This window comes from Salvelinus fontinalis, chromosome 2 (assembly GCF_029448725.1).
Source record: "Salvelinus fontinalis isolate EN_2023a chromosome 2, ASM2944872v1, whole genome shotgun sequence".
In the NCBI taxonomy this organism is placed as follows: Eukaryota; Metazoa; Chordata; class Actinopteri; order Salmoniformes; family Salmonidae; genus Salvelinus; species Salvelinus fontinalis.
Window position 1 is genome coordinate 91795333 of NC_074666.1, and position 25253 is coordinate 91820585.

A 25253-nucleotide genomic window follows, 5' to 3' on the forward strand; every position below is an offset into this window, starting at 1 on the left:
TTGTGTTCATATGTTTTTGATCAGGAGAGAGAGATTGATTGATAGATGGAGAGATGGACTGAGAGAATGGGGTAGAGAGAATGAGGGAGAGTGGAAGAGGGGGAGGAAGAGAGAGAGAGAGAGAGAGAGAGAGAGAGAGAGAGAGAGTGATTGATTGATAGATGTAGAGATGGACTGAGAGAATGGGGTAGAGAGAATGAGGGAGAGTGGAAGAGGGGGAAGAAGAGAGAGAAGGAGAAAGAGAGTGGGAGGATGAGAGAGAGAAAGAGGGCCTTTCTCAGGGTAACTTCAGCACCAAGGAGAGCAGCACAGCTTTACAGCAGTTATAGTCAAAGCTACGGCTAGTGCTACTGTCATCAAGTTCCCTGGACACACAGTACTGAACCAAACTACAACACTTCACAGCAGAGAGAGAGAGAGAGAGAGAGAGAGAGAGAGAGAGAGAGAGAGAGAGAGAGAGAGAGAGAGAGAGAGAGAGACACAGAGAGAGACACAGAGAGAGAGAGAGAGAGAGAGAGAGAGAGAGAGAGTGAGAGAGAGAGATAGAGAGAGACACAGAGAGAGAGAGAGAGAGAGAGAGAGAGAGAGAGAGAGAGAGAGAGAGAGAGAGAGAGAGAGAGAGAGAGAGAGAGAGAGAGAGAGAGAGAGAGAGAGAGAGCGAGAGAGAGAGAGACCACAATACACAGTGCCACCCTGGAACCATCCTCTACAACTGAGCTGGACATATAGAGAGCTAGTGTTGGCCCCTTTGGGACCCCAGGACCAGGATGAAACTAGTCTAGTGTTGGCCCCTTTGGGACCCCAGGACCAGGATGAAACTAGTCTAGTGTTGGCCCCTTTGGGACCCCAGGATGAAACCAGTCTAGTGTTGGCCCCTTTGGGACCCCAGGACCAGGATGAAACTAGTCTAGTGTTGGCCCCTTTGGGTCCCCAGGACCAGGATGAAACTAGTCTAGTGTTGGCCCCTTTGGGACCCCAGGACCAGGATGAAACTAGTCTAGTGTTGGCCCCTTTGGGTCCCCAGGACCAGGATGAAACTAGTCTAGTGTTGGCCCCTTTGGGACCCCAGAACCAGGATGAAATTAGTCTAGTGTTGGCCCCTTTGGGTCCCCAGGACCAGGATGAAACTAGTCTAGTGTTGGCCCCTTTGGGACCCCAGGAACAGGATGAAACTAGTCTAGTGTTGGCCCCTTTGGGTCCCCAGGACCAGGATGAAACTAGTCTAGTGTTGGCCCCTTTGGGTCCCCAGGACCAGGATGAAACTAGTCTAGTGTTGGCCCCTTTGGGACCCCAGGACCAGGATGAAACTAGTCTAGTGTTGGCCCCTTTGGGACCCCAGGACCAGGATGAAACTAGTCTAGTGTTGGACCCTTTGGGTCCCCAGGACCAGGATGAAACTAGTCTAGTGTTGGCCCCTTTGGGTCCCCAGGACCAGGATGAAACTAGTCTAGTGTTGGCCCCTTTGGGTCCCCAGGATGAAACTAGTCTAGTGTTGGCCCCTTTGGGACCCCAGGACCAGGATGAAACTAGTCTAGTGTTGGCCCCTTTGGGACCCCAGGACCAGGATGAAACTAGTCTAGTGTTGGCCCCTTTGGGTCCCCAGGACCAGGATGAAACTAGTCTAGTGTTGGCCCCTTTTGGTCCCCAGGACCAGGATGAAACTAGTCTAGTGTTGGCCCCTTTGGGACCCCAGGACCAGGATGAAACTAGTCTAGTGTTGGCCCCTTTGGGTCCCCAGGACCAGGATGAAACTAGTCTAGTGTTGGCCCCTTTGGGACCCCAGGACCAGGATGAAACTAGTCTAGTGTTGGCCCCTTTGGGTCCCCAGGACCAGGATGAAACTAGTCTAGTGTTGGCCCCTTTGGGACCCCAGGACCAGGATGAAACTAGTCTAGTGTTGGCCCCTTTGGGTCCCCAGGACCAGGATGAAACTAGTCTAGTGTTGGCCCCTTTGGGACCCCAGGAACAGGATGAAACTAGTCTAGTGTTGGCCCCTTTGGGACCCCAGGACCAGGATGAAACTAGTCTAGTGTTGGCCCCTTTGGGTCCCCAGGACCAGGATGAAACTAGTCTAGTGTTGGCCCCTTTGGGACCCCAGGACCAGGATGAAACTAGTCTAGTGTTGGCCCCTTTGGGACCCCAGGACCAGGATGAAACTAGTCTAGTGTTGGCCCCTTTGGGACCCCAGGACCAGGATGAAACTAGTCTAGTGTTGGCCCCTTTGGGACCCCAGGATGAAACCAGTCTAGTGTTGGCCCCTTTGGGACCCCAGGACCAGGATGAAACTAGTCTAGTGTTGGCCCCTTTGGGTCCCCAGGACCAGGATGAAACTAGTCTAGTGTTGGCCCCTTTGGGACCCCAGGACCAGGATGAAACTAGTCTAGTGTTGGCCCCTTTGGGTCCCCAGGACCAGGATGAAACTAGTCTAGTGTTGGCCCCTTTGGGACCCCAGAACCAGGATGAAATTAGTCTAGTGTTGGCCCATTTGGGTCCCCAGGATGAAACTAGTCTAGTGTTGGCCCCTTTGGGTCCCCAGGACCAGGATGAAACTAGTCTAGTGTTGGCCCCTTTGGGTCCCCAGGATGAAACTAGTCTAGTGTTGGCCCCTTTTGGTCCCCAGGACCAGGATGAAACTAGTCTAGTGTTGGCCCCTTTGGGACCCCAGGATGAAACCAGTCTAGTGTTGGCCCCTTTGGGACCCCAGGACCAGGATGAAACTAGTCTAGTGTTGGCCCCTTTGGGTCCCCAGGACCAGGATGAAACTAGTCTAGTGTTGGCCCCTTTGGGACCCCAGGACCAGGATGACACTAGTCTAGTGTTGGCCCCTTTGGGTCCCCAGGACCAGGATGAAACTAGTCTAGTGTTGGCCCCTTTGGGACCCCAGAACCAGGATGAAATTAGTCTAGTGTTGGCCCATTTGGGTCCCCAGGATGAAACTAGTCTAGTGTTGGCCCCTTTGGGTCCCCAGGACCAGGATGAAACTAGTCTAGTGTTGGCCCCTTTGGGTCCCCAGGATGAAACTAGTCTAGTGTTGGCCCCTTTTGGTCCCCAGGACCAGGATGAAACTAGTCTAGTGTTGGCCCCTTTTGGTCCCCAGGACCAGGATGAAACTAGTCTAGTGTTGGCCCCTTTGGGACCCCAGGACCAGGATGAAACTAGTCTAGTGTTGGCCCCTTTGGGTCCCCAGGACCAGGATGAAACTAGTCTAGTGTTGGCCCCTTTGGGACCCCAGGACCAGGATGAAACTAGTCTAGTGTTGGCCCCTTTGGGTCCCCAGGACCAGGATGAAACTAGTCTAGTGTTGGCCCCTTTGGGACCCCAGGACCAGGATGAAACTAGTCTAGTGTTGGCCCCTTTGGGTCCCCAGGACCAGGATGAAACTAGTCTAGTGTTGGCCCCTTTGGGACCCCAGGACCAGGATGAAACTAGTCTAGTGTTGGCCCCTTTGGGTCCCCAGGATGAAACTAGTCTAGTGTTGGCCCCTTTGGGACCCCAGGACCAGGATGAAACTAGTCTAGTGTTGGCCCCTTTGGGTCCCCAGGATGAAACTAGTCTAGTGTTGGCCCCTTTGGGACCCCAGGACCAGGATGAAACTAGTCTAGTGTTGGCCCCTTTGGGTCCCCAGGACCAGTATGAAACTAGTCTAGTGTTGGCCCCTTTGGGTCCCCAGGATGAAACTAGTCTAGTGTTGGCCCCTTTGGGACCCCAGGACCAGGATGAAACTAGTCTAGTGTTGGCCCCTTTGGGTCCCCAGGACCAGGATGAAACTAGTCTAGTGTTGGCCCCTTTGGGACCCCAGGACCAGGATGAAACTAGTCTAGTGTTGGCCCCTTTGGGTCCCCAGGACCAGGATGAAACTAGTCTAATGTTGGCCCCTTTGGGATCCCAGGACCAGGATGAAACTAGTCTAGTGTTGGCCACTTTGGGACCCCAGGACCAGGATGAAACTAGTCTAGTGTTGGCCCCTTTGGGTCCCCAGGACCAGGATGAAACTAGTCTAGTATTGGCCCCTTTGGGACCCCAGGACCAGGATGAAACTAGTCTAGTGTTGGCCCCTTTGGGTCCCCAGGACCAGGATGAAACTAGTCTAGTGTTGGCCCCTTTGGGACCCCAGGACCAGGATGAAACTAGTCTAGTGTTGGCCCCTTTGGGTCCCCAGGACCAGGATGAAACTAGTCTAGTGTTGGCCCCTTTGGGACCCCAGGACCAGGATGAAACTAGTCTAGTGTTGGCCCCTTTGGGTCCCCAGGACCAGGATGAAACTAGTCTAGTGTTGGCCCCTTTGGGACCCCAGGACCAGGATGAAACTAGTCTAGTGTTGGCCCCTTTGGGTCCCCAGGACCAGGATGAAACTAGTCTAGTGTTGGCCCCTTTGTGACCCCAGGACCAGGATGAAACTAGTCTAGTGTTGGCCCCTTTGGGTCCCCAGGATGAAACTAGTCTAGTGTTGGCCCCTTTGGGTCCCCAGGACCAGGATGAAACTAGTCTAGTGTTGGCCCCTTTGGGTCCCCAGGACCAGGATGAAACTAGTCTAGTGTTGGCCCCTTTGGGTCCCCAGGACCAGGATGAAACTAGTCTAGTGTTGGCCCCTTTGGGTCCCCAGGACCAGGATGAAACTAGTCTAGTGTTGGCCCCTTTGGGTCCCCAGGACCAGGATGAAACTAGTCTAGTGTTGGCCCCTTTGGGACCCCAGGACCAGGATGAAACTAGTCTAGTGTTGGCCCCTTTGGGTCCCCAGGACCAGTATGAAACTAGTCTAGTGTTGGCCCCTTTGGGTCCCCAGGATGAAACTAGTCTAGTGTTGGCCCCTTTGGGACCCCAGGACCAGGATGAAACTAGTCTAGTGTTGGCCCCTTTGGGTCCCCAGGATGAAACTAGTCTAGTGTTGGCCCCTTTGGGACCCCAGGACCAGGATGAAACTAGTCTAGTGTTGGCCCCTTTGGGTCCCCAGGACCAGTATGAAACTAGTCTAGTGTTGGCCCCTTTGGGTCCCCAGGATGAAACTAGTCTAGTGTTGGCCCCTTTGGGACCCCAGGACCAGGATGAAACTAGTCTAGTGTTGGCCCCTTTGGGTCCCCAGGACCAGGATGAAACTAGTCTAGTGTTGGCCCCTTTGGGTCCCCAGGACCAGGATGAAACTAGTCTAGTGTTGGCCCCTTTGGGTCCCCAGGATGAAACTAGTCTAGTGTTGGCCCCTTTGGGTCCCCAGGACCAGGATGAAACTTTTTGGTATTTCATTAGGATCCCCATTGCCTGTTGCAAAAGCAGCAGCTACTTTTCCTGGGGTCCACACAAAACATGAAACATGACATAATACAGAATATTAATAGACAAGAACAGAACTAGATACAAAAAAATTATAAATCAAGGCACACGTAGCCTACATATCAATACAGACACACAGTATCTACGTCCAATAGAGGAGAGGCGTTGTGCCGCGAGGTGTTGCTTTATCTGTTTATTAAAACCAGGTTTGCTGTTAATTTGAGCAACATGAGATGGAAGGGAGATCCATGCAATAATGTCTCTATATGATACTGTCGGCTTTATTGAATTTGTTCTGGATTTGGGGACTGTGAAAAGACCACTGGTGGGGAAAAACACGATGGTTTGACGAGACAAGACGAACAGGCAAAAGACGAACAGAAAACACAGGTATAAATACACAGGGGATAATGGAGGAAATGGGGACACCTGGGGGGGGGGGGGGGCTGGAGAAAAACAGAAAACACAGGTATAAATACACAGGGGATAATGGGGGAAATGGGGACACCTGGGGGGGGGCTGGAGAAAAACAGAAAACACAGGTATAAATACACAGGGGATAATGGGGGAAATGGGGACACCTGGGGGGGGGGGGGCTGGAGAAAAACAGAAGACAAACAGATCAGGATGTGACACACACACTTACCCCACCAGACATCCTGTACTCCTGTTTTTCTAGTTGTTCTGGTTTTGACTACTCTGCCTGCCCTGACCCTGTCTGCCGTTCTGTACCTGTCGAACACTGCCCTGGATTACTGACCTCTGCCTGCCCTGACCCTGTCTGCCGTTCTGTACCTGTCGTACACTACCCTGGATTACTGACCTCTGCCTGCCCTGACCCTGTCTGCCGTTCTGTACCTGTCGAACACTACCCTGGATTACTGACCTCTGCCTGCCCTGACCCCGACCCTGTCTGCCGTTCTGTACCTGTCGAACACTACCCTGGATTACTGACCTCTGCCTGCCCTGACCCTGACCCTGTCTGCCGTTCTGTACCTGTCGAACACTACCCTGGATTACTGACCTCTGCCTGCCCTGACCCTGACCCTGTCTGCCGTTCTGTACCTGTCGAACACTACCCTGGATTACTGACCTCTGCCTGCCCTGACCCTGACCCTGTCTGCCGTTCTGTACCTGTCGAACACTACCCTGGATTACTGACCTCTGCCTTCCCCCTGTTTTGTTAATAAACATCTGTGATTCGAACTGTCTGCATCTTATCCTGAGTTCTGATAGTGTGTGAGAGAAAAAAGAAAAAGAAAAGAGAGACCACTGCCATATGTGCCAGGGCAACTCAGCAGTGGGGGATAGGGGAGAGAGAGGAAGGGTGGAGGGAGGGATGGAGGGAGGGGGTGAGAGAAGGAGAGAGAGGTTCCTCAGAGTGGATGGTCTTGGCAGTTAGTGTCTGAGAGGATTTGATCTTTAAAAGCATTTCTCTGTCCACTTTCTCTCTACCAGTGCAGATGGAGAAGAGGAGGGAGCGAAGGAGGGAGGGAGGGGAGGGAGAGAGTAGTCTGCCTTATCAGTGTTAGACCAGCTGGTGACCTGAAGTGTAGGACACTGCTGTTCAATCAAAGCCTGAAAGCAGAAGTTTCTGGAGTAAGCCAAAACAAGGTTCTTCTAATCCCAAGGAGAAGGATTGATCAGCTGGACAATGTGTACAGCCTTGACACATAGACAAGAACACAGCTTCATTGCAAATCCATTCCAACCTGCTTCTTTGCAACAGGAAAAACATGTTTATTTGTATTTTTCTCTCTCTCAGGGGCGGTCAAGCAAGGGAGGTGGGGAGAGGGAGAGAAAGAGAGAGGAGAGAGATCAGAGTTGTGAAGTACAGAAAGACAGAGAATGAGAGAAGGAGAGAGATCAGAGTTGTGAAATACAGAGACATAGAATGAGAGAAGGAGAGAGATCAGAGTTGTGAAGTACAGAGAGACAGAGAATGAGAGAAAATTAAGAAGGGGTGGATTTCTCAGTTCTCTCCCAGCCCCTCCTCCCTCCCTCCCTCCTCATCTCCATATTTCTCCTCTGTCCCCCATCCACACCCTCTCCATCTCTCCTTCTCTCTCCATCTCTCTCCATCTCTCTCCACCCCCCCTCCATCTCTCTCCACCCCCTCTCCATCTCTCTCCACCCCCTCTCCATCTCTCTCCACACCCTCTCCATCTCTCTCCACCCCCTCTCCATCTCTCTCCACCCCCTCTCCATCTCTCTCCATCTCTCTCCGCCCCCTCTCCATCTCTCTCCACCCCCTCTCCATCTCTTTCCACCCCCTCTCCATCTCTCTCCACCCCCTCTCCATCTCTCTCCACACCCTCTCCATCTCTCTCCACCCCCTCTCCATCTCTTTCCACCCCCTCTCCATCTCTCTCCACACCCTCTCCATCTCTCTCCATCTCTCCCCACCCCCTCTCCATCTCTCTCCATCTCTCCCCACCCCCTCTCCATCTCTCTCCATCTCTCCCCACCCCCTCTCCATCTCTTTCCACCCCCTCTCCATCTCTCTCCATCTCTCTCCACCCCCTCTGCATCTCTCTCCACACCCTCTCCATCTCTCTCCACCCCCTCTCCATCTCTCTCCATCTCTTTCCACCCCCTCTCCATCTCTCTCCACCCCCTCTCCATCTCTCTCCATCTCTTTCCATCCCCTCTCCATCTCTCTCCACCCCCTCTCCATCTCTCTCCACCCCCTCTCCATCTCTCTCCACCCCCTCTACATCTCTCTCCATCTCTCCCCACCCCCTCTCCATCTCTTTCCACCCCCTCTCCATCTCTCTCCACCCCCTCTCCATCTCTCTCCACCCCTCTCCATCTCTCTCCACCCCCTCTCCTTCTCTCTCCATCTCTCTCCACCCCCTCTCCATCTCTCCCCACCCCCTTCCACACTCTCTCCTTCTCTCTCCATCTCTCTCCACCCCCTCTCCTTCTCTCTCCATCTCTCTCCACCCCCCCTCCATCTCTCTCCAACCCCTCTTCATCTCTCTCCACACCCTCTCCATCTCTCTCCACCCCCTCTCCATCTCTCTCCACCCCCTCTCCATCTCTTTCCACCCCCTCTCCATCTCTCTCCACCCCCTCTCCATCTCTCTCCATCTCTCTCCACCCCCTCTGCATCTCTCTCCAACCCCTCTCCATCTCTCTCCACCCCCTCTCCATCTCTTTCCACCCCCTCTCCATCTCTCTCCACCCCCTCTCCATCTCTCTCCATCTCTCTCCACCCCCTCTCCATCTCTCTCCACACCCTCTCCATCTCTCTCCACCCCTCTCCATCTCTTTCCACCCCCTCTCCATCTCTCTCCACCCCCTCTCCATCTCTCTTCATCTCTCTCCACCCCCTCTCCATCTCTCCCCACCCCCTCTCCATCTCTTTCCACCCCCTCTCCATCTCTCTCCACCCCCTCTCCATCTCTCTCCATCTCTCTCCACCCCCTCTGCATCTCTCTCCACACCCTCTACATCTCTCCCCACCCCCTCTCCATCTCTCTCCACCCCCTCTCCATCTCTCCCCATCTCTCTCCACCCCCTCTCCATCTCTTTCCACCCCCTCTCCATCTCTCTCCATCTCTCTCCACCCCCTCTCCATCTCTCTCCACCCCCTCTCCATCTCTCTCCACCCCCTCTCCATCTCTCCCCACCCTCTCTCCATCTCTCCCCACCCCCTCTCCATCTCTTTCCACCCCCTCTCCATCTCTTTCCACCCCCTCTCCATCTCTCTCCATCTCTCTCCACCCCCTCTCCATCTCTTTCCATCCCCTCTCCATCTCTCTCCACCCCCTCTCCATCTCTCTCCATCTCTCTCCACCCCTCTCCATCTCTCTCCACCCCCTCTCCATCTCTCTCCACCCCCTCTCCATCTCTTTCCACCCCCTCTCCATCTCTCTCCACCCCCTCTCCATCTCTCTCCATCTCTCTCCACCCCCTCTCCATCTCTCTCCACCCCCTCTCCATCTCTTTCCACCCCCTCTCCATCTCTCTCCACCCCCTCTCCATCTCTCTCCACCCCCTCTCCATCTCTCTCCATCTCTCTCCACCCCTCTCCATCTCTCTCCACCCCCTCTCCTTCTCTCTCCATCTCTCTCCACCCCCTATCCATCTCTCTCCACCCCCTCTCCATCTCTCTCTACCCCCTCTCCTTCTTTCTCCACCCCCTCTCCTTCTCTCTCTCAATTAAATTCAATTCAAATTGCTTTACTGGCATGATGTAACAATGTACCAAAGCGTACTCTGGAAATTAAGTGATTCATTTACAATATTAACCCTCAAGTTATTGACATATTTGACATCGATTACCAACTGGACCAACTGCTCCGATATTTCCTACTCCTCCTCAGACGAAGAGGACGAAAGCCGTTACAACTGGTGTAATTTTGACCCCAAGAAGAAACGATTTTAGAAAAAGCTACAATCACAGAAAAAATATAAATTTCTTTCTTATCAAAACATCATTACACAAGTAATTAATGTTATCTGAAATAGAAAATGGCCAAAACAGACTGTTATTTTAACAAAATTAGTTCATTTGCATATTCTGAAAAACTAAAATATAAAATTGTCCTTTATAGAATGTGCCGCTTTTTTCCACATCAGTACTAAAATCATTTGATTATAAATCAAATAAAATGTTATTGGTCACATACACATGGTTAGCAGATATTATTGGTCACATACACATGGTTAGCAGATGTTAATGGTCACATACACATGGTTAGCAGATGTTAATGGTCACATACACATGGTTAGCAGATGTTAATGGTCACATACACATGGTTAGCAGATGTTAATGGTCACATACACATGGTTAGCAGATGTTAATGGTCACATACACATGGTTAACAGATGTTAATGCGAGTGTAGCGACATGCTTGTGCTTCTAGTTCCAACAATGCAGTAATATCTAACAAGTAATCTAACAATTCCCAACAACTACCTAATACACACAAATCTAAAGGGGTGAATGAGAATATGTACATATAAGTATTTGGATGAGCGATGGCCGAGCGTTATAGGCAAGGTGCAGTAGATGGTATAAAATACAGTATATACATGTGATATGAGTAATGTAAGATATGTAGACATTATTAAAGTGGCATTATTTAAAGTGGCATTGTTTAAAGTGACTAGTGATCCATTTATTAAAGTGGCCAGTGATTGGGTCTCAATGTGGGCAGCAGCCTCTCTGAGTTAGTGATTGCTGTTTAACAGTCTGATGGCCTTGAGATAGAAACTGTTTTTCGGTCGCTCGGTCCCAGCTGTGATGCACCTGTACTGACCTCGCCTTCTGGATGATAGCGGTGTGAACAAGCAGTGGTTTGGGTGGTTGTGGTCCTTGATGATCTTTTTGGCCTTCCTGTGACATCAGGTGCTGTACAGTCGTGGCCAAAAGTTTTGAGAATGACACAAATATACATTTTCACAAAGTCTGCTGCCTCAGTTTGTATGATGGCAATTTGCATATACTCCAGAATGTTATGAAGAGTGATCAGATTAATTGCAATTAATTGCAAAGTCCCTCTTTGCCATGCAAATGAACTGAATCCCCAAAAACATCTCCACTGCATTTCAGCCCTGCCACAAAAGGACCAGCTGACATCATGTCAGTGATTATTTTGTTAACACAGGTGTGAGTGTTGACGAGGACAAGACTGGAGATCACTCTGTCATGCTGATTGAGTTCGAATAACAGACTGGAAGCTTCAAAAGAAGGGTGGTGCTTGGAATCATTGTTCTTCCTCTGTCAACCATGGTCACCTGCAAGGAAACACGTGCCGTCATCATTGCTTTGCACAAAAAGGGCTTCGCAGGCAAGGATATTGCTGCCAGTAGGATTGCACCTAAATCAACCATTTATCGGATCATCAAGAACTTCAAGGAGAAGGGTTCAATTGGTGTGAAAAAGGCTTCAGGGCGCCCAAGAAAATCTAGCAAGTGACAGGACCGTCTCCTAAAGTTGATTCAGCTGCGGGATTGGGGCACCACCAGTACAGAGCTTGCTCAGGAATGGCAGCAGGCAGGTGTGAGTGCATTTGCACGCATAGTGAGGCAAAGACTTTTGGAGGATGACAGTAAAGCATCCTGAGACCATTCATGTGTGGGGTTGCTTCTCAGCCAAGGGAGTGGGCTCACTCACAATTTTGCCTAAGAACACAGCCATGAATAAAGAATGGTACCAACACATCCTCCGAGAGCAACTTCTCCCAACCATCCAGGAACAGTTTGGTGACGAACAATGCCTTTTCCAGCATGATGGAGCACCTTGCCATAAGGCAAAAGTGATAACTAAGTGGTTTGGGGAACAAAAGATCGATATTTTGGGTTCATGGCCAGGAAACTCCCCAGACCGTAATCCCATTGAGAACTTGTGGTCAATCCTCAAGAGGCGGGTGGACAAACAAAAACCCACAAATTCTGACAAAATCCAAGCTTTGATTATGCAAGAATGGGTTGCCATCAGTCAGGATGTGGCCCAGAAGTTGATTAACAGCATGCCAGGGCGGATTGCAGAGGTCTTGAAAAATAAGGGTCAACACTGCAAATATTGACTCTTTGCATCAACTTCATGTCATTGTCAATAAAAGCCTTTGACACTTATGAAATGCTTGTAATTATACTTCAGTATTCCATAGTAACATCTGATAAATATATCTAAAGACACTGAATAAACAAACTTTGTGGAAATTAATATTTGATCATTCTCAAAACTTTTGGCCACGACTATAGGTGTCATTGAGGGCAGGTGGTTTGCCAACGATGATGCGTTGTGCAGACCGCACCACCCTCTGGAGAGCCTTGCAGTTGAGGGCGGTGCAGTTGCCGTACCAGGCTGTGACAGGATGCTCTTGATTGTGAATCTGTAAAAGTTTGTCAGGGTTTTGGGTGACACCTGACAAGCCAAATTCTTTCAGCCTCCTGAGGTTGAAGATGCGCTGTTGCGTCTTCTTCACCACACTATCTGTGTGGTTGGACCATTTCAGTTTGTCTGTGATGTGTACGCCGAGGAACTTAAAATGTTTCACCTTCTCCACTGCTGTCCCGTCGATGTGGCATGATAGGAGGGGTTCTCCTTCCTCTGTTTCCTGAAGTCCACGATCATCTTCTTTGTTTTGTTGACATTGAGTGAGAGGTTGTTTTCCTGACACCACACTCTCCCTCCCCTCTTCCCTGTAGTCTTCCCTGTCTCGTCTGTCACGTTCCTGACCTGTTTTTCCTTTTTCTTGTATTTATTTAGTTGGTCAGGGCGTGAGTTGGGGTGGGTTTGTCTATGTTTGATTTTCTATGTTGGGATGTTTGTGTTCGGCCGGGTATGATTCTCAATCAGAGACAGCTGTCAATCGTTGTCCCTGATTGAGAATCATACTTAGGCAGCCTGGGTTTCACGTGTGTTTTGTGGGTGTTTGTCTTCCGTGTAGTCGTTGTGCCACACGGGACTGTTTATCGGTTTTGATTTTCATTTTGTTATCTTGCTTCATATAGTGTTCAGTTCAATGCTAATAAATTATGGACACTAACCACTCCGCGTATTGGTCCGATCCTTCTCGCCTCTCCTCGTCCGAGGAGGAGGAATTAGACAGCCGTAACATCGTCGTTGTTGGTAATCAAGCCCACTACTGTTGTGTCGTCTGCATTGATTGAGTTTGAGGCACGCATGGCCACGCAGTCGTTGGTGAACAGGGAGTACAGGAGGCGGCTGAGCACACACCCTTGTAGGGCCCCAGTGTTGAGGGTCAGCAAATTGGAGTTGTTGTTTCCTACCTTCACCACCTGGGGGCAGCCTGTTGAAAGTCCAGAACCCAATTGCACAGGGCGGGGTTGAGACCCAGGGCCTCCAGCTTGATGATGAGCTTGGAGGATACTATGGTGTTGAATGCTGAGCTGTAGTCAATGAACAGCATTCTTACATAGGTATTCCTCTTGTCCAGATGGGTTAGGGCAGTGTGCAGTGTGATGGCGATTGCATCGTCTGTGGACCTGTTGGGGAGTGGATCTAGGATGTCAGGCAAGGTGGAGGTGATATAATCCTTGACTAGTCTCTCAAAGCACTTCATGATGACAGATGTGAGTGCTATGGGGCGATAGTCATTTAGTTCAGTTATCTTTGCCCTCTTTGGTACAGGAACAATGGTGGCCATCTTGAAGCATGTGGGGACAGCAGACTGGGATAGGGAAAGATTGAATATATCCGTAAACACACCAGCCAGCTGGTCTGAGCATGCTCTGAGAACGCGGCGAGGGATGCCGTCTGGGCCAGCAGTCTTGCGAGGGTTAACACGTTTAAATGTTTTACTCACATCGGCAACGGAGAAGGAGATAGGGGGGGGGGCGCAGTCCTTGTTAGCGGGCCGCGACGGTGTCACTGTATTATTCTCAAAGCGGGCAAAGAAGGTGTTTAGATTGTCTGGAAGCGTGATGTTGGTAACCGTGACGTGGCTGGTTTTGTTTTTGTAGTCCGTGATTTCCTGTAGACCCTGCCACATACAGTTGAAGTCGGAAGTTTACATACACTTAGGTTGGAGTCATTAAAACTCAAAACCACTCCACAAATTTCTTGTTAACAAACTATAGTTTTGGCAAGTCGGTTAGGACATCTACTGTGTGCATGACACAAGTAATTTTTCCAACAATTGTTTACAGACATATTATTTCACTTATAATTCACTGTATCACAATTCCAGTGGGTCAGAAGTTTACATACACTAAGTTGACTGTGCCTTTTAAACAGCTTGGAAAATTCCAGAAAATGATGTCATGGCTTTAGAAGCTTCTGAAAGGCTAATTGACATAATTTGAGTCAATTAGAGGTGTACCTGTGGATGTATTTCAAGGCCTACCTTCAAACTCAGTGCCTCTTTACTTGACATCATGGGAAAATCAAAAGAAATCAGCCAAGACCTCAGGAAAAACATTGTAGACCTCCACAAGACTGGTTCATCCTTGGGAGCAATTTCCAAACGCCTGAAGGTACCACGTTCATCTGTACAAACAATAGTACGCACGTATAAACACCATGGGACCACGCAGCCGTCATACCGCTAAGGAAGGTGACGCGTTCTGTCTCCTAGAGATGAACGTACTTTGGTGCGAAAAGTGCAAATCAATCCCAAAACAACAGCAAAGGATCTTATGAAGATGCTGGAGGAAACAGGTACAAAAGTATCTATATCCACAATAAAACGAGTCCTATATCGACATGACCTGAAAGACCGCTCAGCAAGGAAGAAGCCACTACTCAAAATAAAAAATGCCAAACTACGGTTTGCAACTGCACATGGGGACAAAGATCGTACTTTTTGTAGAAATTTCCTCTGGTCTGATGAAACAAAAATAGAACTGTTTGGCCATCGTTATGTTTGGAGGAAAATGGGGTAGGCTTGCAAGCCGAAGAACACCATCCCAACCGTGAAGCACGGGGGTGGCAGCATCATGTTGTGTGGGTGCTTTGCTGCAGGAGGGACTGGTGCACTTCACAAAATAGATGGCATCATGAGGTCGGAAAATTATGTGGATATATTGAAGCAACATCTCAAGACATCAGTCAGGAAGTTAAAGCTTGGTTGCAAATGGGTCTTCCAAATGGACAATGACCCCAAGCATGCTTCCAAAGTTGTGGCAAAATGGCTTAAGGACAACAAAGTCAAGATATTGGAGTGGCCATCACAAAGCCGTGACCTCAATCCTGTAGAAAACGTGTGGGCAGAACTGAAAAAGCGTGTGCAAGCCATGGGGCCAACAAACCTGACTCAGTTACACCAGCTCTGTCAGGAGGAATGGGCCAACTTATTGTGGGAAGCTTGTTGAAGGCTACCCGAAACGTTTGACCCAAGTTAAACAATTTAAAGGCAATGCTACCAAATACTAATTGAGTGTATGTAAACTTCTGACCCACTGGGAATGTGATGAAAGAAATAAAAGCTTAAATAAATCATTCTCTGTACTATTATTCTGACATTTCACATTCTTAAAATGAAGTGGAATTTTTACTCGGATTAAATGTCAGGAATTGTGAAAAACTGAGTTTAAATGTATTTGGCTAAGGTGTATGTAAACTTCCGACTTCAACTGTACGTCTCGTATCTTAGCCATTGAATTGCGACTCCACTTTGTCCCTGAACCGGCATTTCACTTGTTTGATTGCCTTGCGGAGGGAATAACTACACTGTTTATATTCAGCCATATTCCCAGACCTCTTTCCCTGGTTAAATGCGGTGGTTCGCGCATTCAGTTTTGCGCGAATGATGTCATCCATCCATGGTTTCTGGTTAGGGTAGGTTTTCATAGTCACAGTGGGTACAACATCTCCAATGCACTTCTTTATAAACTCACTCACCGAGTCAGCGTATAGATCGATGTTGTTATCTGAGGCTGACCGGAACACATCCCAGTCAGCGTGATCAAAACAATCTTGAAGCGTGGATTCCGATTGGTCAGACCAGCGTTGAATGGTTCTAGTCACTTGTAAATCCTGTTTGAGTTTCTGCCTATAAGACGGTAGGAGAAAGATGGCGTCGTGGTCGGCTATGCCGAAGGGATGGGCAGGGCAGCGCTTTGTATGAATCGCGGAAGTTAAGAGTTGCAGTGATTGAGTGTATTACCCCTGCGCGTAGTACAATCAATATGCTGGAAGAATTTAGGTAGCCTTGTTCTCAAATTTGCTTTGTTAAAGTCCTCAGCTACAATAAATGCAGCCTCAGGATTTATGGTTTCCAGTTTACAATGGGGTCCAGTGAAGTTCCATGAGGGCCGTCTTGGTGTCTGTTTGAGGGTGAATGTACACAGCTGTGATGATAAATGCCGATAATTCTCTTGGGAGGTAATATGGCCGGCATTGGATTGTAAGGAATTCTAGGTCGATTGTCCTGGGTGGTGGTCCAAACAGAGGAGCCGCTTCGGGAAAGTTGTATTTCTGGTCGTAATGTTAGTAAGTTGACTTCGCTCTTATATCCAATAGTTCTTCCCGGCTGTATGTAGTAAGACTTAACATTTCCTGGGGTAACAATGTAAGAAATAATACATTAAAAAAACAAATAGTGCACAGTTTCCTAAGGACTCGAAGCGAAGGGCGGGGGTGATATAGTATAGTATCATTTAGTTTTTCAAAATGTCAAAATTCTGAAAATATTAATTTAGTCATTTATGTTGTAAAAACGACTGCCATTTAAAGTGGCAGTACACCAACATTTGAATTATACTTAATTGTATTGATAAAAAATGCATTCAATTCACATCAAAAAGTGATCCTGAGAGACAGCGACCAAAAATAAGGCTTAGTTTTCTTTATTTAGAAGACACCATCCCAACCGTGAAGCACGGGGGTGGCAGCATCATGTTTTGGGGGTGCTTTGCTGTAGGAGGGACTGGTGCACTAGCATCACTGTTGGGAGTGGTAGAGGCTTTGGCAGCATGGTTTAAAATACCAAAATCCTTTAAACCAATGTTAAAGCACCCAAAACACCTTAACAAGTTGCACATTAAGAATATTGGAGGATGTTATAGGAATTATGGTATTTTTAATATACTATTTTCAGTAGAGTATGATTTTTTCCAAGATTACACACCAATAGAGCACTATGTGTACATTCAGAGGGCAGCTGTTCTACCAAGTACTTATATCACTGACAGACTTCATGAGCTGCTTGTTTCAGTACTACAGCTCTAACTAGTATTTATACCACTGACAGACTTTATCTGGTTTCAGTACTACAGCTCTACCAAGTATTTATACCACTGACAGACTTCATGAGCTGCTGGTTTCAGTACTACAGCTCTAACTAGTATTTATACCACTGACAGACTTTATCTGGTTTCAGTACTACAGCTCTACCAAGTATTTATACCACTGACAGACTTTATGAACAGCTGGTTTCAGTACTACAGCTCTACCAAGTATTTATACCACTGACAGACTTTATGAACAGCTGGTTTCAGTACTACAGCTCTACCAAGTATTTATACCACTGCATATACTTTATGACCTGCTGGTTTCATTACTACAGAAACCAGCTTGTGACTCTACAAACTTGTTGGATGCATAATGTACTGTGTCATTTTGGAGTCACTTTTATCTCTGTTGGGCACAAAATAATCTGTGTTAGTAGAACAGGTTTGTGAACTCAGCCCCAGGACCAGCTGGAAGAGGGGACTCTTTTCTTTGCTCAGCTCTTGACATTACAGGGCTTGGTAATGACATGAAAGGAGGTCATTGTATTTTAAATGTTTCCAAAACTGAATTGCTAATTTTTTAGTTGTATTATTAGTGGATATTGTCCCAGTTCTGCCCTGCATGCACTGCCTGTAGTTTTCTCTCTCTCTCTCTCTCTCTCTCCCACCACAAGTCCCCCCTCTCTCTGTCTCTCTGTCTTACTCTCACTGTCTCTCTCTCTCTCTCTGTCTCTCTCTATCTCTCTCTTTCTCTCCCCACCAGCCCCTCTCTCCCCAACAGCCCCTCTCTCTGTCCCCCTTCCCTCCCCCTCTCTCTATCTCTCTCTTCCTCTCCCCACCAGCCCCTCTCTCCCCAACAGCCCCTCTCTCCCCAACAGCCCCGCTCTCTGTCCCTCTTCCCTCCCCCTCCCTCTATCTCTCTCTCCCCAACAGCCCCTCTCTCTGCTCCCCTTTCCTCCCCCTCTCTCTATCTCTCTCTTTCTCTCCCCACCAGCCCCTCTCTCCCCACCAGCCCCTCTCTCCCCAACAGCCCCTCTCTCTGTCCCCCTTTCCTCCCCCTCTCTCTATCTCTCTCTTTCTCTCCCCACCAGCCCCTCTCTCCCCAACAGCCCCGCTCTCTGTCCCTCTTCGCTCCCCCTATCTCTCTCTTTCTCTCCCCACCAGCCCCTCTCTCCCCAACAGCCCCGCTCTCTGTCCCCCTTTCCTCCCGCTCTCTCAATCTCTCTCAATTCAATTCAATTTCAATTCAAGGAGCTTTATTGTCATGGGAAACATATGTTAACACTGTCAAAGCAAGTGAAATAGATAATAAACAAAAGTGAGAGAAAAAAACAATAGGGGTGTCAAAAATAAACAACCCCCCCTCTCTCTCCCTCTCCATCTCTTTCATTAGCTTAGTTGTTTAGAGAATGCTAATCAGCTCTTTCAGTCTCCTGAAAGCTTCTCTGGACTAAGAAGGTATTTTCCTGTGTTTAGGCTGCTAAACACACCAGGGTTAGAGAGGGATACAGAGGAGGGTAGGGGAGAGGAGGGGAGAGAAGGGGAGAGGAAGGGAGGAGGAGGGAGGAGAGGAAGGGAGAGGAGAGGGAAGGAGGGGAAAGCAGTTAGAGAGGAGAGGGAGGGTGTGTCCTCCAGCTGTCCATTTCTCTAGGGATCAAGCAGGAAGTACTGTATATAGCCCTATTGCATCTTGGTCGATGGAGTTCTTCTGCACTGTACTCTACAGAGAATACAGCATTCATAAGGGTAGACTCCTGTCTTCTGGAATGATATGCACTTTACAATTATTTATAATATACAGTATGTGTTGGGTATTGGGCTATTGGGAACTGGGGGTGTACTTGTAAATGTCTGGGTGATGGTGTTGGGCTATTGGGAACTGGTGATGTACTTGTAAATGTCTGGGTGATGGTGTTGGGCTATTGGGAACTGGGGTGTACCTGTAAATGTCTGGGTGATGGTGTTGGGCTATTGGGAACTGGAGGTGTACTTGTATATGTCTGGGTGATGGTGTTGGGCTATTGGGAACTGGAGGTGTACCTGTAAATGTCTGGGTGATGGTGTTGGGCTATTGGGAACTGGGGTGTACCTGTAAATGTCTGGGTGATGGTGTTGGGCTATTGGGAACTGGAGGTGTACTTGTATATGTCTGGGTGATGGTGTTGGGCTATTGGGAACTGGAGGTGTACCTGTAAATGTCTGGGTGATGGTGTTGGGCTATTGGGAACTGGGGTGTACCTGTAAATGTCTGGGTGATGGTGTTGGGCTATTGGGAACTGGGGGTGTACTTGTAAATGTCTGGGTGATGGTGTTGGACTATTGGGAACTGGGGGTGTACTTGTAAATGTCTGGGTGATGGTGTTGGTTTGTTGGTGTGGAATGTACACACCTGTGGGAAAGAATTTCCTCCTGTGAGGACAATCAACTCTATTCTATTCTATTTTTATTATATTCTATGTCCAGTTCCTCATGTAGAATCAGACGTCTATCCTATAGCAGATACAGTTCCTCATGTAGAATCAGACGTTTATCCTATAGCAGATACAGTTCCTCATGTAGAATCAGACGTTTATCCTATAGCAGATACAGTTCCTCATGTAGAATCAGACGTTTATCCTATAGCAGAAACAGTTCCTCATGTAGAATCAGACGTTTATCCTATAGCAGATACAGTTCCTCATATAGAATCAGACGTTTATCCTATAGCAGATACAGTTCCTCATGTAGAATCAGACGTTTACCCTATAGCAGAAACAGTTCCTCATGTAGAATCAGACGTTTATCCTATAGCAGATATAGTTCCCCTGCACTGTAGCTATGTTATAATACCATTAGGCTGAACTGATTTAGGCCTATGCTTTGCTACGCTGCACTGATAATAGCCTAATAAACTATGTTGTAACACGGTTACATAGCCTACTGTTATATGCCTATGTTACAGGGGAGGGGACTGGTGTGGCCTCGGACTGGTAGCCCAACACATGGAGATAGTCAGAAAAGCCTGACTAATCGCCGTTATACAATTATACTGTATAGAATAGACAAGGCTGCACAATTTACAGAATAGGCCTATTAGCGCGTTTACGTCAATGACGTGGGAAAGGTTGGCGTCATATGTTTGCGGTTGCTGGTCCTATTTACCCAGCCCGCTGCTGCGGCTCGCGCTGTGCTGCGTACCGAGGCAGGACAAAGACTCGCGACATCATCTACACATACAGCGATAACAGGAATACAATGATACTTTCTGTGTTTTCATAATCACTTCTATCGATGTTATATCTGCTAATCCCGTTACCAATCATAATAGATAAATAGCCTAGGCTATCTCTGTGCTGTTGAGAAATGAACGGTTATCCATCCAGCCGACCGCAGGCTAGACCAAACTCCTCTGGCGCTGAATGATCTCACTGACGACAGGATGGGTACATGATCGATAATGTAGCCTATGTGCTATCAGGTTGAGAGGGCTGATCACAACGTATCCGTTTAGCTCATCAGCATCAGTCCTTCGGTGAGAATAAGAGGAATCAAACCGCCGAATGCTCTGTGCATCCCTTACCTCTCATACGCTGCTCACTCGGGCATTACTCCATGATCGGCGAAATGTCCCGGTTTACTCTGGTCACGTTTCCCTCAACGTTGCAGCTCGCACGAGAATAAATAAATATATAACCCCCAAAACGGCAGTAGCAGCAGTCCTTCCCGTTACCGGTTGTGCCTGGTGGAGGCAAGAGGGACACCCTCCGGTACTGATGCCATCGATGCCTCAATCCGATCCTTAAATCCGGAGGCGGATACAAAAAAAACGCGTCTGTTATGCAAAATAGATGTTTTACTCTCTCCGTTAACGCTCAAATAAGGGGCATCCGATACCTCTTCATTCAATATGCGTCCACTGTCACACAAAAGCGTGATTTTCCTCTCTCGCTCTCTCTCGATTGCTCGCTCTCTCCTCCTCTCTCCTCCTCTCTCCTATTGGCCGTCCTCTCACGTGTACGTCGTGAACAACATTAGCCTGAGCAACAATTTGTGGAATCGGCGATTCGCCTTCAAAATAAAAGATAGTATTGAAACCTACGCAAACGGGTGAAAATATTGGAATCCTGCCACAATTGCTCGAGAGCACGCAAAACAAGGTTGGAGTTTTGTTATATAAATACAAATAAATACAATAATTAGTCAATTTGACAAGAACAAAAACATGTGTTGAAATCGCATTGTGGATGTATAGACTTTAGGATTGCATTGGGGGCATAGTTATATTACAATGTACAGCCGTACCTATGGATCTGGGGTCCATGAAACGGTCTATGAGCCTACTCAGTGACACCCACAGAACACACCTGTAAAGAGCTGTCATCGTCTTTTTGCAAGACTTTAACTGTGCAAATCACCTTCCCAGTCAGTTTATTGTGCGTATTGAACATTCATATTGTCATGTACAGCCATTATGCACCTTTGTTTTGTCAGGGAGTCACCAGTGAAACCAGTGTCTCTTTTACAAGGGAGCCCTGCATGTACAATTTCATGAAATAGATTAAAAAAATAAAATATAAAACTACTAAAATACACCACAACATATACGGCGTAGACAGACATTAAAACACACAATATACACAAAACACAGTCAACTAAAACAAAACACATTCTTCATTATATTAAAAAATCCTATGAAAAACAGCATCCAAGGGGTTAAAAATAGAGGCAGCTCCTCTTTGATAAACAGTTTCAGTGTAAATCAAGAACAGGTAGAAAGGTTGGCTGCACCATCAGCTTCCTGGTGACTAGAGAGAGTTCTGGTTCTGTAAGAAAAATAAAATAAATAAAGCTCACTTTAAACCTGGTGACTAGAGAGAGGTCTGGTTCTGTAACAAAAATAAAATAAATAAAGCTCACTTTAAACCTGGTGACTAGAGAGAGGTCTGGTTCTGTAACAAAAATAAAATAAATTAAGCTCACTTTAAACCTGGTGACTAGAGAGAGGTCTGGTTCTGTAACAAAAATAAAATAAATAAAGCTCACTTTAAACCTGGTGACTAGAGAGAGGTCTGGTTCTGTAACAAAAATAAAATAAATAAAGCTCACTTTAAATCTTAGTTTCTTAAGCTCATTTGTGTGGTTTTTTTAAACGCAGGTACATAATGTGTTTTCTATACTTTTGGAATATTTCTTAAGCTCAGAGCAAATATCTTTCAGTGTATCTTACACTGGCGTCCTTCAATCAATATTTAAAAAATCTGCCAGAATTAATAGATAGTTCAGATAGTTCAGGCAAGGGAATAAAACAAATATTGCTAGAACCTATTTCTTGAATTCTAAATATCAGACATTTGAAAGCTCTAGTTTTGACCTTCATAATACCTCTGATGGCAGTAACTTTACAAGCACTAATTATGGTCAATTTAGACTGAGAATAGTATCTAGTTACGGTAAGGGGTGAAATTAGTATAGCTAGTTATAATTGTAACGGTTTAGCAGATTATAAAAAAAGATCAGTCTTTACATGGCAAAAAGAAAAGGAATATAACATATACTGTTTACAGAAAACTCACTCTACATCCTTAGATGAAGTTGCGTGGAAAAAGGAATGGGGAAGTGAAATAATTTTCTGTCACGGACAAAGGAACTCAAAGGGTGTGATGATATTGATTAACAAAAAATTTGATCTGAATGTGCAAATAATCAGGAATCATTCGCAAGGAGGGTGGATCCTTTTGAATATGAAAGTGGACGAAAAAGAGATTTCGCTCATTAATCTATATGGTCCAAATCTGGATGATTCACACTTCTTCGAAAACATTTATACCAATTTATTGAACTTACAAGGCAACAAATTATCTATTCATTATGGTAGGAGACTATAACACAGTGTTAAGTACCTCAATGGACCGTAAAGGTAATCACTCTATAAACTATCATCACCGTGCCCTTAAGGAAATCCCAAATATGATGGACACATTAGAAATAGTGGATATTTGGAGACTAAAAAACCCAGACGTAGTGAGATATACATGGAGGAGACTTAATATCCCGACCTAGTGAGATATACATGGAGGAGACTTAATATCCCGACCTAGTGAGATATACCTGGAAGAGACTTAATATCCCGACCTAGTGAGATATACATGGAGGAGACTTAATATCCCGACCTAGTGAGATATACCTGGAGGAGACTTAATATCCCGACCTAGTGAGATATACATGGAGGAGACTTAATATCCTGACCTAGTGAGATATACCTGGAGGAGACTTAATATCCTGACCTAGTGAGATATACCTGGAGGAGACTTAATATCCCAACCTAGTGAGATATACATGGAGGAGACTTAATATCCTGACCTAGTGAGATATACCTGGAGGAGACTTAATATCCCGACCTAGTGAGATATACCTGGAGGAGACTTAATATCCCGACCTAGTGAGATATACATGGAGGAGACTTAATATCCTGACCTAGTGAGATATACCTGGAGGAGACTTAATATCCTGACCTAGTGAGATATACCTGGAGGAGACTTAATATCCCGACCTAGTGAGATATACATGGAGGAGACTTAATATCCTGACCTAGTGAGATATACCTGGAGGAGACTTAATATCCCGACCTAGTGAGATATACATGGAGGAGACTTAATATCCCGACCTAGTGAGATATACATGGAGGAGACTTAATATCCCGACCTAGTGAGATATACCTGGAGGAGACTTAATATCCTGACCTAGTGAGATATACCTGGAGGAGACTTAATATCCCGACCTAGTGAGATATACATGGAGGAGACTTAATATCCCGACCTAGTGAGATATACATGGAGGAGACTTAATATCCCGACCTAGTGAGATATACATGGAGACTTAATATCCTGACCTAGTGAGATATACCTGGAGGAGACTTAATATCCCGACCTAGTGAGATATACATGGAGGAGACTTAATATCCCGACCTAGTGAGATATACCTGGAGGAGACTTAATATCCCGAACTAGTGAGATATACCTGGAGGAGACTTAATATCCTGACCTAGTGAGATATACCTGGAGGAGACTTAATATCCCGACCTAGTGAGATATACATGGAGGAGACTTAATATCCCGACCTAGTAAGATATACATGGAGGAGACTTAATATCCCGACCTAGTGAGATATACATGGAGGAGACTTAATATCCTGACCTAGTGAGATATACCTGGAGGAGACTTAATATCCCGACCTAGTGAGATATACATGGAGGAGACTTAATATCCCTACCTAGTGAGATATACATGGAGGAGACTTAATATCCTGACCTAGTGAGATATACCTGGAGGAGACTAAATATCCTGACCTAGTGAGATATACATGGAGGAGACTTAATATCCTGACCTAGTGAGATATACATGGAGGAGACTTCATACCCTGACCTAGTGAGATATACATGGAGGAGACTTACTATCCTGACCTAGTGAGATATACCTGGAGGAGACTTAATATCCCAACCTAGTGAGATATACATGGAGGAGACTTAATATCCCGACCCAGTGAGATATACATGGAGGAGACAAAAAAAAAACGACCTAGGAGATATACATGGAGGAGACTTAATATCCTGACCTAGTGAGATATACCTGGAGGAGACTTAATATCCCGACCTAGTGAGATATACATGGAGGAGACTTAATATCCCGACCTAGTGAGATATACATGGAGGAGACTTAATATCCTGACCTAGTGAGATATACCTGGAGGAGACTTAATATCCTGACCTAGTGAGATATACCTGGAGGAGACTTAATATCCCAACCTAGTGAGATATACCTGGAGGAGACTTAATATCCTGACCTAATGAGATATACATGGAGGAGACTTCATACCCTGACCTAGTGAGATATACATGGAGGAGACTTAATATCCTGACCTAGTGAGATATACCTGGAGGAGACTTAATATCCTGACCTAGTGAGATATACCTGGAGGAGACTTAATATCCCAACCTAGTGAGATATACATGGAGGAGACTTAATATCCCGACCTAGTGAGATATACATGGAGGAGACAAAAAAAAACGACCTAGGAGATATACATGGAGGAGACTTAATATCCTGACCTAGTGAGATATACCTGGAGGAGACTTAATATCCCGACCTAGTGAGATATACATGGAGGAGACTTAATATCCTGACCTAGTGAGATATACCTGGAGGAGACTTAATATCCTGACCTAGTGAGATATACCTGGAGGAGACTTAATATCCCGACCTAGTGAGATATACATGGAGGAGACTTAATATCCCAACCTAGTGAGATATACATGGAGGAGACTTAATATCCTGACCTAGTGAGATATACCTGGAGGAGAC

The 25253-nt window shown here is 46.8% G+C and overlaps 1 protein-coding gene across 2 annotated transcripts in view; it reads right to left on the minus strand.

Moving 5' to 3' along the window:
* The window catches only part of LOC129831697 (F-box/LRR-repeat protein 16-like), an 81259-nt gene extending 60331 nt beyond the window's left edge, over nucleotides 1-20928 (minus strand). The window contains exon 1 of one of the 2 annotated variants that reach the window (XM_055895100.1): nucleotides 20477-20920. The gene's annotated coding sequence lies outside the window, so the exon portion shown is untranslated. Of the gene's footprint in view, nucleotides 1-20476 lie in introns of both variants that reach the window. The other variant, XM_055895075.1, reaches the window with a different exon arrangement.
* Nucleotides 20929-25253: the final 4325 nt, after the last annotated feature.